Source organism: Camelus bactrianus, chromosome 29 (genome assembly GCF_048773025.1).
Source record: "Camelus bactrianus isolate YW-2024 breed Bactrian camel chromosome 29, ASM4877302v1, whole genome shotgun sequence".
In the NCBI taxonomy this organism is placed as follows: Eukaryota; Metazoa; Chordata; class Mammalia; order Artiodactyla; family Camelidae; genus Camelus; species Camelus bactrianus.
Genome location: NC_133567.1, coordinates 30,989,239 through 31,005,456, shown reverse-complemented (window position 1 = coordinate 31,005,456; position 16,218 = coordinate 30,989,239).

Here is a 16,218-nt window from a genome sequence, read left to right as displayed (position 1 = left end):
GTGGAGAGAATTTCGTTCATCTAGCATAAAGGCTACGGGTTTTAGGAGAAATTTTTTCTCTGGTTTCTCAGTATTTTTCCTAGTGCCTATTTGAAGTTCCTGCAGTTTTCAGGTAAAACCATGTTGGATAAAGTACCTGCCCATATATATGTACAGAGTGTATTTTGTAACTCTAAAGAAACTATGTTTTCCCAACAAGCTAGTTGAAGGACGGCTGTCACACACACTTATCTCTAAGAAAGGAGCATGTGGAGAGACTTTCGTTCATCTAGCACAAAGAAACTGGTTGCAGGAAGAATTTTACTCTGGTTTATCAGCCAGTTTCCTAATACCGGTTTGAATTTCCTTCAATTTTCACTGGAAAACCGAGTTGAACCTATTACCTCCCCATGTATTTATGGATTTTAGATTGCAACTGAAAAGGAACTATGTGTTCCCAACAAGCTAGGTGAAGGACGACATTCACAAACACTTTCTCTCAGAACTGAGCAAGTGGAGTGACGTTCGTTCAACTAGCATAAAGGGAAAGAGTTGCAGGAGAAACATTTACAGTCGTTTCTCAGCCTGTTTCTAAGTGCCTGTTTGAAGTTCCTGCAGTTTTCACTGTTAAACCGATTTGGAGCTAGTATCTCCCCATAAAAACATATGGATTGTAGTTTGCAAATGAAAAGGGTCTTTGTGTTCCCAACAAGATATTTGAAGGTCGGCTTTCACACACATTTATCTCTCCGAACTGAGCATCTGGAGAGACGTTCTTTCACCTTGCACAAACGAAACTGTTTGCAGGAGAATCAATTTCTCAGGATTCTATGGCCGTTTCCTAGTGCCGGTTTGAAGTTCCTGCAATTTTGACTGCAAAACAGTTTTAGAGCTTTTATATCCCCATATATATATGTATGGAGTGTAGCTTTCAACTGAAAGGAAACTTTGTGTTCCCAGCAAACTATATGAAGGATGCTTTCACACACACATATACCTAAGAACTGAGCATGTGTTTAGACTATTTTTCATCTAGCACTACGGGAACGGTTTGCAGGAGAAATTTTTACTCTGGTTTCTCAGACAGTTTCCTAGTGCCGGTGTGAAGTTCCCACAATTTTCACTATAAAACCGAGTTGGTATTAGTACCTCCACATATATATGTATGGACTGTAGTCTGTAAATGAAAACAAACTTTGTGTTCCAAACAAGCTGTGTGAAGACGGCTTTAACACACAATTTTCTCTCAGAACTGAGCATGTGGAAAGACGTTCATTCCACTAGCACAAAGGGAACAAGATTAAGTAGAATATTTTACTCTGGTTTCTCAGTTTCCAAGTGCCTGTTTGAAATTACTGAAATAATCACTGTAAAACAGAGTTGGAGCTAGTACCTCCCCATATATATGTATGGAGTGTAGTTTGCAACTGAAAAGAACCTTTGTGTTCCCAACAAGCTAGGTGAAGTAGGGCTATTACACACACTAATCTCTCAGTACCTAACATTCGGAGAGACGTTCGTTCATCTAGACACAATGGATCGATTTGCAGGGAAAACTTTCACTCTGGTTTCTCAGTCTGTTTCCTAGTACCGGTTTGAAATCCCACCATTTTTCTTTGTAAAATCTGTTGGAGCTGGTACCTGTCCATATATATATATATGGATCATTGTTTACAACTGAAAAGCATCTTTGTGTTCCCAACAAGATATGTGAAGGACGGCTTTCACACACACATATCTCTCAGAACTGAGCATGTGGAGAGGCGTTCTTTCATCTAGCATATAGGGAACAGGTTGCAGTAGAAACATTTACTCTTGTTTCTCAGTCTGTTTCCTAGTGCCAGTTTGAATTTCGTGCAGTTTTCACTGTAAAACCAAGTTGGAACTTGTACCTAACCATATATTTGTATGGATTAAATGCTGCAACTGAAAAGGAACTTTGTGTTCCCAACAAGATATGTGAAGGACTGCTTTCACACACTCATATCTCTCAGAACTGAGCAGCTGGGGAGACTTTCGTTCATCTTGTACAAAGGGAATTCTTTCCAGGAGAAACTCTTACTCAGGATTCTATGACTGTTTCCTAATGCTGGTTTGAAGTTCCTGCAGTTTTGACTTTAAAACCGTGTTAGAGATTTTACCACCCCTTACATGTGTATGGAGTGTAGTATGCAACTGAAAAGAAACTTTGTGTTCCTGAGAAGATACGTGATGTATGGTTTTCACACACACTTAACTCTCAGAACTGAGCATGTGGATAGACGAAGTTCATCTAACACAAAGGGCGTGGGTTTCAAGGAAAACTTTACTCTGTTTTCTCAGTCTGTTTCCTTGTTCTGTTTTGAAGTTTATGCAGATTTTACTGTAAAACCTAGATGGAACTAATACATTTCCATATATAATTAAGAACTGTACTTTGCAACTGAAAAGAAACTTTGTATTCCAAACAAGCTATGTGAAGGACGACTTTCACACACATTTATACCTCAGATCTGAGCATGTGGACAGACTTTCCTTCATCTAGCCCAATGTAAACAGTTTGAAAGGGAAATTTTACTCTGGTCCTCAGTCTGTTTCCTAGTGCAGGTTTGGAGTTCCTGCAGTTTTCAGTGTAATACCGATTTGTAGCTAGTTCCTCCCCATAAATATGAATGCATTGTAATTTACAACTGAATAAAATCTTTGTCTTCCCAACAAGCTAGGTGAAGGACGGCTTTCACACACACCTTTCTCTCAGAACTGAGCATGTGGATAGACGTTCTTTCATCTAGCACTAAGGGAACGAGTTGCAGGAGAAACGTTTACTCTGGTTTCTCAGTCTGATTCCTAGTGACGGTTTGAAGTTCTTGCAGTTTTCACTATAAACCGAGTTGGAGTTAGTTCCTCCCAATATATATATGGAGTGGAGTTTGCAACTGAAAAAAATATTTGTGTTCCCAACAAGCTAGGTGAAGTATGGCTTTCACACACAGTTATCTCTCAGATGTGAGCATGTGGAGAGACTTTCGTTCATCTAGCCCAATGTAAACAGGTTGAAGGGGAAATTTTACTCTGGTCTCTCAGTCTGTTTCCTAGTGCAGGTTTTAAGTTCCTGCAGTTTTCACAGTAAAACTGAGTTACAGCTTGTACTTCCCCATATATGTCTATGGATTGTAATTTGAACCTGATAAGAAAGTTTATGTTCAAAACAAGCTAGGTGAAGGAAGGATTTCACACACAATTATCTCTCAGAACTGAGCATGTGGAGAGACGTACGTTCATATAGCACAAAAGTAACGGTTTGCAGTAGAAACTTTTACTCTGGTTTCTCCGTCTGCTTCCTAGTGCCGGTTTGAAGTTCCTGCAGTTTTCACTGTAAAACCGAGTTGGAGCTATTACTTCCCCATATTTTTATGAAGTGTAGATTGCAACTGCAAAGGAACTATGTGTTCCCCAAATGCTAGGTGAAGTTCGGCTTTAACACACAAATATCTCTCAGAACTGAGCATGTGGAGAGATGTTCGTTCATCTAGCAAAAAGGGAACTGGCTACAGGTGGAAATTTTAGTCTGGTTTCTCAGCCTGTTTCCTAGTGCCGGTTTGAAGTTCCTGCAATTTTGACTGTAAAAACGAGTTGGAGCTAGGACCTCCCCATATATATGTTAGGACTGTACTTTGCAACTGAAAAGAATCTTTGTGTTCCCAACAAGCTATGTGAAGTACGGCTTTCTCACACACATATCTCTCAGAAAAGAACATGTGGAGAGAATTTCGTTCATCTAGCATAAAGGCTACGGGTTTTAGGAGAAATTTTTTCTCTGGTTTCTCAGTATTTTTCCTAGTGCCTATTTGAAGTTCCTGCAGTTTTCAGGTAAAACCATGTTGGATAAAGTACCTGCCCATATATATGTACAGAGTGTATTTTGTAACTCTAAAGAAACTATGTTTTCCCAACAAGCTAGTTGAAGGACGGCTGTCACACACACTTATCTCTAAGAAAGGAGCATGTGGAGAGACTTTCGTTCATCTAGCACAAAGAAACTGGTTGCAGGAAGAATTTTACTCTGGTTTATCAGCCAGTTTCCTAATACCGGTTTGAATTTCCTTCAATTTTCACTGGAAAACCGAGTTGAACCTATTACCTCCCCATGTATTTATGGATTTTAGATTGCAACTGAAAAGGAACTATGTGTTCCCAACAAGCTAGGTGAAGGACGACATTCACAAACACTTTCTCTCAGAACTGAGCAAGTGGAGTGACGTTCGTTCAACTAGCATAAAGGGAAAGAGTTGCAGGAGAAACATTTACAGTCGTTTCTCAGCCTGTTTCTAAGTGCCTGTTTGAAGTTCCTGCAGTTTTCACTGTTAAACCGATTTGGAGCTAGTATCTCCCCATAAAAACATATGGATTGTAGTTTGCAAATGAAAAGGGTCTTTGTGTTCCCAACAAGATATTTGAAGGTCGGCTTTCACACACATTTATCTCTCCGAACTGAGCATCTGGAGAGACGTTCTTTCACCTTGCACAAACGAAACTGTTTGCAGGAGAATCAATTTCTCAGGATTCTATGGCCGTTTCCTAGTGCCGGTTTGAAGTTCCTGCAATTTTGACTGCAAAACAGTTTTAGAGCTTTTATATCCCCATATATATATGTATGGAGTGTAGCTTTCAACTGAAAGGAAACTTTGTGTTCCCAGCAAACTATATGAAGGATGCTTTCACACACACATATACCTAAGAACTGAGCATGTGTTTAGACTATTTTTCATCTAGCACTACGGGAACGGTTTGCAGGAGAAATTTTTACTCTGGTTTCTCAGACAGTTTCCTAGTGCCGGTGTGAAGTTCCCACAATTTTCACTATAAAACCGAGTTGGTATTAGTACCTCCACATATATATGTATGGACTGTAGTCTGTAAATGAAAACAAACTTTGTGTTCCAAACAAGCTGTTTGAAGACGGCTTTAACACACAATTTTCTCTCAGAACTGAGCATGTGGAAAGACGTTCATTCCACTAGCACAAAGGGAACAAGGTTAAGTAGAATATTTTACTCTGGTTTCTCAGTTTCCTAGTGCCTGTTTGAAATTACTGAAATAATCACTGTAAAATAGAATTGGAGCTAGTACCTCCCCATATATATGTATGGAGTGTAGTTTGCAACTGAAAAGAACCTTTGTGTTCCCAACAAGCTAGGTGAAGTAGGGCTATTACACACACTAATCTCTCAGTACCTAACATTCGGAGAGACGTTCGTTCATCTAGACACAATGGATCGATTTGCAGGGAAAACTTTCACTCTGGTTTCTCAGTCTGTTTCCTAGTTCCGGTTTGAAGTTCCAGCATTTGTCTTTGTACAATCTGTTGGAGCTATTACCTGCTCTTATATATATATATGGATCATTGTTTACAACTGAAAAGCATCTTTGTGTTCCCAACAAGATATGTGAAGGACGGCTTTCACACACACATATCTCTCAGAACTGAGCATGTGGAGAGGCGTTCTTTCATCTAGCATATAGGGAACAGGTTGCATTAGAAACATTTACTCTTGTTTCTCAGTCTGTTTCCTAGTGCCATTTTAATTTTGGTGCAGTTTTCACTGTAAAACCAAGTTGGAACTTGTACCTAACCATATATTTGTATGGATTAAATGCTGCAACTGAAAAGGAACTTTGTGTTCCCAACAAGATATGTGAAGGACTGCTTTCACACACTCATATCTCTCAGAACTTAGCAGCTGGGGAGACTTTCGTTCATCTTGTACAAAGGGAATACTTTCCAGGAGAAACTCTTACTCAGGATTCTATGACTGTTTCCTAGTGCTGGTTTGAAGTTCCTGCAGTTTTGACTTTAAAACCGTGTTAGAGTTTTTACCTCCTCTTACATGTGTATGGAGTGTAGTATGCAACTGAAAAGAAACTTTGTGTTCCTGAGAAGATACGTGAAGTATGGTTTTCACACACACTTAACTCTCAGAACTGAGCATGTGGATAGACGAAGTTCATCTAACACAAAGGGCGTGGGTTTCAAGGAAAACTTTACTCTGTTTTCTCAGTCTGTTTCCTTGTTCTGTTTTGAAGTTTATGCAGATTTTACTGTAAAACCTAGATGGAACTAATACATTTCCATATATAATTAAGAACTGTACTTTGCAACTGAAGAGAAACTTTGTATTACAAACAAGCTATGTGAAGGACGACTTTCACACACATTTATACCTCAGATCTGAGCATGTGGACAGACTTTCCTTCATCTAGCCCAATGTAAACAGTTTGAAGGGGAAATTTTACTCTGGTCCTCAGTCTGTTTCCTAGTGCAGGTTTGGAGTTCCTGCAGTTTTCAGTGTAATACCGATTTGTAGCTAGTTCCTCCCCATAAATATGAATGCATTGTAATTTACAACTGAATAAAATCTTTGTCTTCCCAACAAGCTAGGTGAAGGACGGCTTACACACAAACTTTTCTCTCAGAACTGAGCATGTGGATAGACGTTCTTTCATCTAGCACTAAGGGAACGAGTTGCAGGAGAAACGTTTACTCTGGTTTCTCAGTCTGATTCCTAGTGACGGTTTGAATTTCTTGCAGTTTTCACTATAAACCGAGTTGGAGTTAGTTCCTCCCAATATATATATGGAGTGGAGTTTGCAACTGAAAAAAATATTTGTGTTCCCAACAATCTAGGTGAAGTACGGCTTTCACACACAGTTATCTCTCAGATGTGAGCATGTGGAGAGACTTTCGTTCATCTAGCCCAATGTAAACAGGTTGAAGGGGAAATTTTACTCTGGTCTCTCAGTCTGTTTCCTAGTGCAGGTTTTAAGTTCCTGCAGTTTTCACAGTAAAACTGAGTTACAGCTTGTACTTCCCCATATATGTCTATGGATTGTAATTTGAACCTGATAAGAAAGTTTATGTTCAAAACAAGCTAGGTGAAGGAAGGATTTCACACACAATTATCTCTCAGAACTGAGCATGTGGAGAGACGTACGTTAATATAGCACAAAAGTAACGGTTTGCAGTAGAAACTTTTACTCTGGTTTCTCCGTCTGCTTCCTAGTGCCGGTTTGAAGTTCCTGCAGTTTTCACTGTAAAACCGAGTTGGAGCTATTACTTCCCCATATTTTTATGAAGTGTAGATTGCAACTGCAAAGGAACTATGTGTTCCCCAAATGCTAGGTGAAGTTCGGCTTTAACACACAAATATCTCTCAGAACTGAGCATGTGGAGAGATGTTCGTTCATCTAGCAAAAAGGGAACTGGCTACAGGTGGAAATTTTAGTCTGGTTTCTCAGCCTGTTTCCTAGTGCCGGTTTGAAGTTCCTGCAATTTTGACTGTAAAAACGAGTTGGAGCTAGGACCTCCCCATATATATGTTAGGACTGTACTTTGCAACTGAAAAGAATCTTTGTGTTCCCAACAAGCTATGTGAAGTACGGCTTTCTCACACACATATCTCTCAGAAAAGAACATGTGGAGAGAATTTCGTTCATCTAGCATAAAGGCTACGGGTTTTAGGAGAAATTTTTTCTCTGGTTTCTCAGTATTTTTCCTAGTGCCTATTTGAAGTTCCTGCAGTTTTCAGGTAAAACCATGTTGGATAAAGTACCTGCCCATATATATGTACAGAGTGTATTTTGTAACTCTAAAGAAACTATGTTTTCCCAACAAGCTAGTTGAAGGACGGCTGTCACACACACTTATCTCTAAGAAAGGAGCATGTGGAGAGACTTTCGTTCATCTAGCACAAAGAAACTGGTTGCAGGAAGAATTTTACTCTGGTTTATCAGCCAGTTTCCTAATACCGGTTTGAATTTCCTTCAATTTTCACTGGAAAACCGAGTTGAACCTATTACCTCCCCATGTATTTATGGATTTTAGATTGCAACTGAAAAGGAACTATGTGTTCCCAACAAGCTAGGTGAAGGACGACATTCACAAACACTTTCTCTCAGAACTGAGCAAGTGGAGTGACGTTCGTTCAACTAGCATAAAGGGAAAGAGTTGCAGGAGAAACATTTACAGTCGTTTCTCAGCCTGTTTCTAAGTGCCTGTTTGAAGTTCCTGCAGTTTTCACTGTTAAACCGATTTGGAGCTAGTATCTCCCCATAAAAACATATGGATTGTAGTTTGCAAATGAAAAGGGTCTTTGTGTTCCCAACAAGATATTTGAAGGTCGGCTTTCACACACATTTATCTCTCCGAACTGAGCATCTGGAGAGACGTTCTTTCACCTTGCACAAACGAAACTGTTTGCAGGAGAATCAATTTCTCAGGATTCTATGGCCGTTTCCTAGTGCCGGTTTGAAGTTCCTGCAATTTTGACTGCAAAACAGTTTTAGAGCTTTTATATCCCCATATATATATGTATGGAGTGTAGCTTTCAACTGAAAGGAAACTTTGTGTTCCCAGCAAACTATATGAAGGATGCTTTCACACACACATATACCTAAGAACTGAGCATGTGTTTAGACTATTTTTCATCTAGCACTACGGGAACGGTTTGCAGGAGAAATTTTTACTCTGGTTTCTCAGACAGTTTCCTAGTGCCGGTGTGAAGTTCCCACAATTTTCACTATAAAACCGAGTTGGTATTAGTACCTCCACATATATATGTATGGACTGTAGTCTGTAAATGAAAACAAACTTTGTGTTCCAAACAAGCTGTGTGAAGACGGCTTTAACACACAATTTTCTCTCAGAACTGAGCATGTGGAAAGACGTTCATTCCACTAGCACAAAGGGAACAAGATTAAGTAGAATATTTTACTCTGGTTTCTCAGTTTCCAAGTGCCTGTTTGAAATTACTGAAATAATCACTGTAAAACAGAGTTGGAGCTAGTACCTCCCCATATATATGTATGGAGTGTAGTTTGCAACTGAAAAGAACCTTTGTGTTCCCAACAAGCTAGGTGAAGTAGGGCTATTACACACACTAATCTCTCAGTACCTAACATTCGGAGAGACGTTCGTTCATCTAGACACAATGGATCGATTTGCAGGGAAAACTTTCACTCTGGTTTCTCAGTCTGTTTCCTAGTACCGGTTTGAAATCCCACCATTTTTCTTTGTAAAATCTGTTGGAGCTGGTACCTGTCCATATATATATATATGGATCATTGTTTACAACTGAAAAGCATCTTTGTGTTCCCAACAAGATATGTGAAGGACGGCTTTCACACACACATATCTCTCAGAACTGAGCATGTGGAGAGGCGTTCTTTCATCTAGCATATAGGGAACAGGTTGCAGTAGAAACATTTACTCTTGTTTCTCAGTCTGTTTCCTAGTGCCAGTTTGAATTTCGTGCAGTTTTCACTGTAAAACCAAGTTGGAACTTGTACCTAACCATATATTTGTATGGATTAAATGCTGCAACTGAAAAGGAACTTTGTGTTCCCAACAAGATATGTGAAGGACTGCTTTCACACACTCATATCTCTCAGAACTGAGCAGCTGGGGAGACTTTCGTTCATCTTGTACAAAGGGAATTCTTTCCAGGAGAAACTCTTACTCAGGATTCTATGACTGTTTCCTAATGCTGGTTTGAAGTTCCTGCAGTTTTGACTTTAAAACCGTGTTAGAGATTTTACCACCCCTTACATGTGTATGGAGTGTAGTATGCAACTGAAAAGAAACTTTGTGTTCCTGAGAAGATACGTGATGTATGGTTTTCACACACACTTAACTCTCAGAACTGAGCATGTGGATAGACGAAGTTCATCTAACACAAAGGGCGTGGGTTTCAAGGAAAACTTTACTCTGTTTTCTCAGTCTGTTTCCTTGTTCTGTTTTGAAGTTTATGCAGATTTTACTGTAAAACCTAGATGGAACTAATACATTTCCATATATAATTAAGAACTGTACTTTGCAACTGAAAAGAAACTTTGTATTCCAAACAAGCTATGTGAAGGACGACTTTCACACACATTTATACCTCAGATCTGAGCATGTGGACAGACTTTCCTTCATCTAGCCCAATGTAAACAGTTTGAAAGGGAAATTTTACTCTGGTCCTCAGTCTGTTTCCTAGTGCAGGTTTGGAGTTCCTGCAGTTTTCAGTGTAATACCGATTTGTAGCTAGTTCCTCCCCATAAATATGAATGCATTGTAATTTACAACTGAATAAAATCTTTGTCTTCCCAACAAGCTAGGTGAAGGACGGCTTTCACACACACCTTTCTCTCAGAACTGAGCATGTGGATAGACGTTCTTTCATCTAGCACTAAGGGAACGAGTTGCAGGAGAAACGTTTACTCTGGTTTCTCAGTCTGATTCCTAGTGACGGTTTGAAGTTCTTGCAGTTTTCACTATAAACCGAGTTGGAGTTAGTTCCTCCCAATATATATATGGAGTGGAGTTTGCAACTGAAAAAAATATTTGTGTTCCCAACAAGCTAGGTGAAGTATGGCTTTCACACACAGTTATCTCTCAGATGTGAGCATGTGGAGAGACTTTCGTTCATCTAGCCCAATGTAAACAGGTTGAAGGGGAAATTTTACTCTGGTCTCTCAGTCTGTTTCCTAGTGCAGGTTTTAAGTTCCTGCAGTTTTCACAGTAAAACTGAGTTACAGCTTGTACTTCCCCATATATGTCTATGGATTGTAATTTGAACCTGATAAGAAAGTTTATGTTCAAAACAAGCTAGGTGAAGGAAGGATTTCACACACAATTATCTCTCAGAACTGAGCATGTGGAGAGACGTACGTTCATATAGCACAAAAGTAACGGTTTGCAGTAGAAACTTTTACTCTGGTTTCTCCGTCTGCTTCCTAGTGCCGGTTTGAAGTTCCTGCAGTTTTCACTGTAAAACCGAGTTGGAGCTATTACTTCCCCATATTTTTATGAAGTGTAGATTGCAACTGCAAAGGAACTATGTGTTCCCCAAATGCTAGGTGAAGTTCGGCTTTAACACACAAATATCTCTCAGAACTGAGCATGTGGAGAGATGTTCGTTCATCTAGCAAAAAGGGAACTGGCTACAGGTGGAAATTTTACTCTGGTTTCTCAGCCTGTTTCCTAGTGCCGGTTTGAAGTTCCTGCAATTTTGACTGTAAAAACGAGTTGGAGCTAGGACCTCCCCATATATATGTTAGGACTGTACTTTGCAACTGAAAAGAATCTTTGTGTTCCCAACAAGCTATGTGAAGTACGGCTTTCTCACACACATATCTCTCAGAAAAGAACATGTGGAGAGAATTTCGTTCATCTAGCATAAAGGCTACGGGTTTTAGGAGAAATTTTTTCTCTGGTTTCTCAGTATTTTTCCTAGTGCCTATTTGAAGTTCCTGCAGTTTTCAGGTAAAACCATGTTGGATAAAGTACCTGCCCATAAATATGTACAGAGTGTATTTTGTAACTCTAAAGAAACTAAGTTTTACCAACAAGCTAGTTGAAGGACGGCTGTCACACACACTTATCTCTAAGAAAGGAGCATGTGGAGAGACTTTCGTTCATCTAGCACAAAGAAACTGGTTGCAGGAAGAATTTTACTCTGGTTTATCAGCCAGTTTCCTAATACCGGTTTGAATTTCCTTCAATTTTCACTGGAAAACCGAGTTGAACCTATTACCTCCCCATGTATTTATGGATTTTAGATTGCAACTGAAAAGGAACTATGTGTTCCCAACAAGCTAGGTGAAGGACGACATTCACAAACACTTTCTCTCAGAACTGAGCAAGTGGAGTGACGTTCGTTCAACTAGCATAAAGGGAAAGAGTTGCAGGAGAAACATTTACAGTCGTTTCTCAGCCTGTTTCTAAGTGCCTGTTTGAAGTTCCTGCAGTTTTCACTGTTAAACCGATTTGGAGCTAGTATCTCCCCATAAAAACATATGGATTGTAGTTTGCAAATGAAAAGGGTCTTTGTGTTCCCAACAAGATATTTGAAGGTCGGCTTTCACACACATTTATCTCTCCGAACTGAGCATCTGGAGAGACGTTCTTTCACCTTGCACAAACGAAACTGTTTGCAGGAGAATCAATTTCTCAGGATTCTATGGCCGTTTCCTAGTGCCGGTTTGAAGTTCCTGCAATTTTGACTGCAAAACAGTTTTAGAGCTTTTATATCCCCATATATATATGTATGGAGTGTAGCTTTCAACTGAAAGGAAACTTTGTGTTCCCAGCAAACTATATGAAGGATGCTTTCACACACACATATACCTAAGAACTGAGCATGTGTTTAGACTATTTTTCATCTAGCACTACGGGAACGGTTTGCAGGAGAAATTTTTACTCTGGTTTCTCAGACAGTTTCCTAGTGCCGGTGTGAAGTTCCCACAATTTTCACTATAAAACCGAGTTGGTATTAGTACCTCCACATATATATGTATGGACTGTAGTCTGTAAATGAAAACAAACTTTGTGTTCCAAACAAGCTGTTTGAAGACGGCTTTAACACACAATTTTCTCTCAGAACTGAGCATGTGGAAAGACGTTCATTCCACTAGCACAAAGGGAACAAGGTTAAGTAGAATATTTTACTCTGGTTTCTCAGTTTCCTAGTGCCTGTTTGAAATTACTGAAATAATCACTGTAAAATAGAATTGGAGCTAGTACCTCCCCATATATATGTATGGAGTGTAGTTTGCAACTGAAAAGAACCTTTGTGTTCCCAACAAGCTAGGTGAAGTAGGGCTATTACACACACTAATCTCTCAGTACCTAACATTCGGAGAGACGTTCGTTCATCTAGACACAATGGATCGATTTGCAGGGAAAACTTTCACTCTGGTTTCTCAGTCTGTTTCCTAGTTCCGGGTTGAAGTTCCAGCATTTGTCTTTGTACAATCTGTTGGAGCTATTACCTGCTCTTATATATATATATGGATCATTGTTTACAACTGAAAAGCATCTTTGTGTTCCCAACAAGATATGTGAAGGACGGCTTTCACACACACATATCTCTCAGAACTGAGCATGTGGAGAGGCGTTCTTTCATCTAGCATATAGGGAACAGGTTGCATTAGAAACATTTACTCTTGTTTCTCAGTCTGTTTCCTAGTGCCATTTTAATTTTGGTGCAGTTTTCACTGTAAAACCAAGTTGGAACTTGTACCTAAACATATATTTGTATGGATTAAATGCTGCAACTGAAAAGGAACTTTGTGTTCCCAACAAGATATGTGAAGGACTGCTTTCACACACTCATATCTCTCAGAACTTAGCAGCTGGGGAGACTTTCGTTCATCTTGTACAAAGGGAATACTTTCCAGGAGAAACTCTTACTCAGGATTCTATGACTGTTTCCTAGTGCTGGTTTGAAGTTCCTGCAGTTTTGACTTTAAAACCGTGTTAGAGTTTTTACCTCCTCTTACATGTGTATGGAGTGTAGTATGCAACTGAAAAGAAACTTTGTGTTCCTGAGAAGATACGTGAAGTATGGTTTTCACACACACTTAACTCTCAGAACTGAGCATGTGGATAGACGAAGTTCATCTAACACAAAGGGCGTGGGTTTCAAGGAAAACTTTACTCTGTTTTCTCAGTCTGTTTCCTTGTTCTGTTTTGAAGTTTATGCAGATTTTACTGTAAAACCTAGATGGAACTAATACATTTCCATATATAATTAAGAACTGTACTTTGCAACTGAAGAGAAACTTTGTATTACAAACAAGCTATGTGAAGGACGACTTTCACACACATTTATACCTCAGATCTGAGCATGTGGACAGACTTTCCTTCATCTAGCCCAATGTAAACAGTTTTAAGGGGAAATTATACTCTGGTCCTCAGTCTGTTTCCTAGTGCAGGTTTGGAGTTCCTGCAGTTTTCAGTGTAATACCGATTTGTAGCTAGTTCCTCCCCATAAATATGAATGCATTGTAATTTACAACTGAATAAAATCTTTGTCTTCCCAACAAGCTAGGTGAAGGACGGCTTACACACAAACTTTTCTCTCAGAACTGAGCATGTGGATAGACGTTCTTTCATCTAGCACTAAGGGAACGAGTTGCAGGAGAAACGTTTACTCTGGTTTCTCAGTCTGATTCCTAGTGACGGTTTGAATTTCTTGCAGTTTTCACTATAAACCGAGTTGGAGTTAGTTCCTCCCAATATATATATGGAGTGGAGTTTGCAACTGAAAAAAATATTTGTGTTCCCAACAAGCTAGGTGAAGTACGGCTTTCACACACAGTTATCTCTCAGATGTGAGCATGTGGAGAGACTTTCGTTCATCTAGCCCAATGTAAACAGGTTGAAGGGGAAATTTTACTCTGGTCTCTCAGTCTGTTTCCTAGTGCAGGTTTTAAGTTCCTGCAGTTTTCACAGTAAAACTGAGTTACAGCTTGTACTTCCCCATATATGTCTATGGATTGTAATTTGAACCTGATAAGAAAGTTTATGTTCAAAACAAGCTAGGTGAAGGAAGGATTTCACACACAATTATCTCTCAGAACTGAGCATGTGGAGAGACGTACGTTAATATAGCACAAAAGTAACGGTTTGCAGTAGAAACTTTTACTCTGGTTTCTCCGTCTGCTTCCTAGTGCCGGTTTGAAGTTCCTGCAGTTTTCACTGTAAAACCGAGTTGGAGCTATTACTTCCCCATATTTTTATGAAGTGTAGATTGCAACTGCAAAGGAACTATGTGTTCCCCAAATGCTAGGTGAAGTTCGGCTTTAACACACAAATATCTCTCAGAACTGAGCATGTGGAGAGATGTTCGTTCATCTAGCAAAAAGGGAACTGGCTACAGGTGGAAATTTTAGTCTGGTTTCTCAGCCTGTTTCCTAGTGCCGGTTTGAAGTTCCTGCAATTTTGACTGTAAAAACGAGTTGGAGCTAGGACCTCCCCATATATATGTTAGGACTGTACTTTGCAACTGAAAAGAATCTTTGTGTTCCCAACAAGCTATGTGAAGTACGGCTTTCTCACACACATATCTCTCAGAAAAGAACATGTGGAGAGAATTTCGTTCATCTAGCATAAAGGCTACGGGTTTTAGGAGAAATTTTTTCTCTGGTTTCTCAGTATTTTTCCTAGTGCCTATTTGAAGTTCCTGCAGTTTTCAGGTAAAACCATGTTGGATAAAGTACCTGCCCATATATATGTACAGAGTGTATTTTGTAACTCTAAAGAAACTATGTTTTCCCAACAAGCTAGTTGAAGGACGGCTGTCACACACACTTATCTCTAAGAAAGGAGCATGTGGAGAGACTTTCGTTCATCTAGCACAAAGAAACTGGTTGCAGGAAGAATTTTACTCTGGTTTATCAGCCAGTTTCCTAATACCGGTTTGAATTTCCTTCAATTTTCACTGGAAAACCGAGTTGAACCTATTACCTCCCCATGTATTTATGGATTTTAGATTGCAACTGAAAAGGAACTATGTGTTCCCAACAAGCTAGGTGAAGGACGACATTCACAAACACTTTCTCTCAGAACTGAGCAAGTGGAGTGACGTTCGTTCAACTAGCATAAAGGGAAAGAGTTGCAGGAGAAACATTTACAGTCGTTTCTCAGCCTGTTTCTAAGTGCCTGTTTGAAGTTCCTGCAGTTTTCACTGTTAAACCGATTTGGAGCTAGTATCTCCCCATAAAAACATATGGATTGTAGTTTGCAAATGAAAAGGGTCTTTGTGTTCCCAACAAGATATTTGAAGGTCGGCTTTCACACACATTTATCTCTCCGAACTGAGCATCTGGAGAGACGTTCTTTCACCTTGCACAAACGAAACTGTTTGCAGGAGAATCAATTTCTCAGGATTCTATGGCCGTTTCCTAGTGCCGGTTTGAAGTTCCTGCAATTTTGACTGCAAAACAGTTTTAGAGCTTTTATATCCCCATATATATATGTATGGAGTGTAGCTTTCAACTGAAAGGAAACTTTGTGTTCCCAGCAAACTATATGAAGGATGCTTTCACACACACATATACCTAAGAACTGAGCATGTGTTTAGACTATTTTTCATCTAGCACTACGGGAACGGTTTGCAGGAGAAATTTTTACTCTGGTTTCTCAGACAGTTTCCTAGTGCCGGTGTGAAGTTCCCACAATTTTCACTATAAAACCGAGTTGGTATTAGTACCTCCACATATATATGTATGGACTGTAGTCTGTAAATGAAAACAAACTTTGTGTTCCAAACAAGCTGTGTGAAGACGGCTTTAACACACAATTTTCTCTCAGAACTGAGCATGTGGAAAGACGTTCATTCCACTAGCACAAAGGGAACAAGATTAAGTAGAATATTTTACTCTGGTTTCTCAGTTTCCAAGTGCCTGTTTGAAATTACTGAAATAATCACTGTAAAA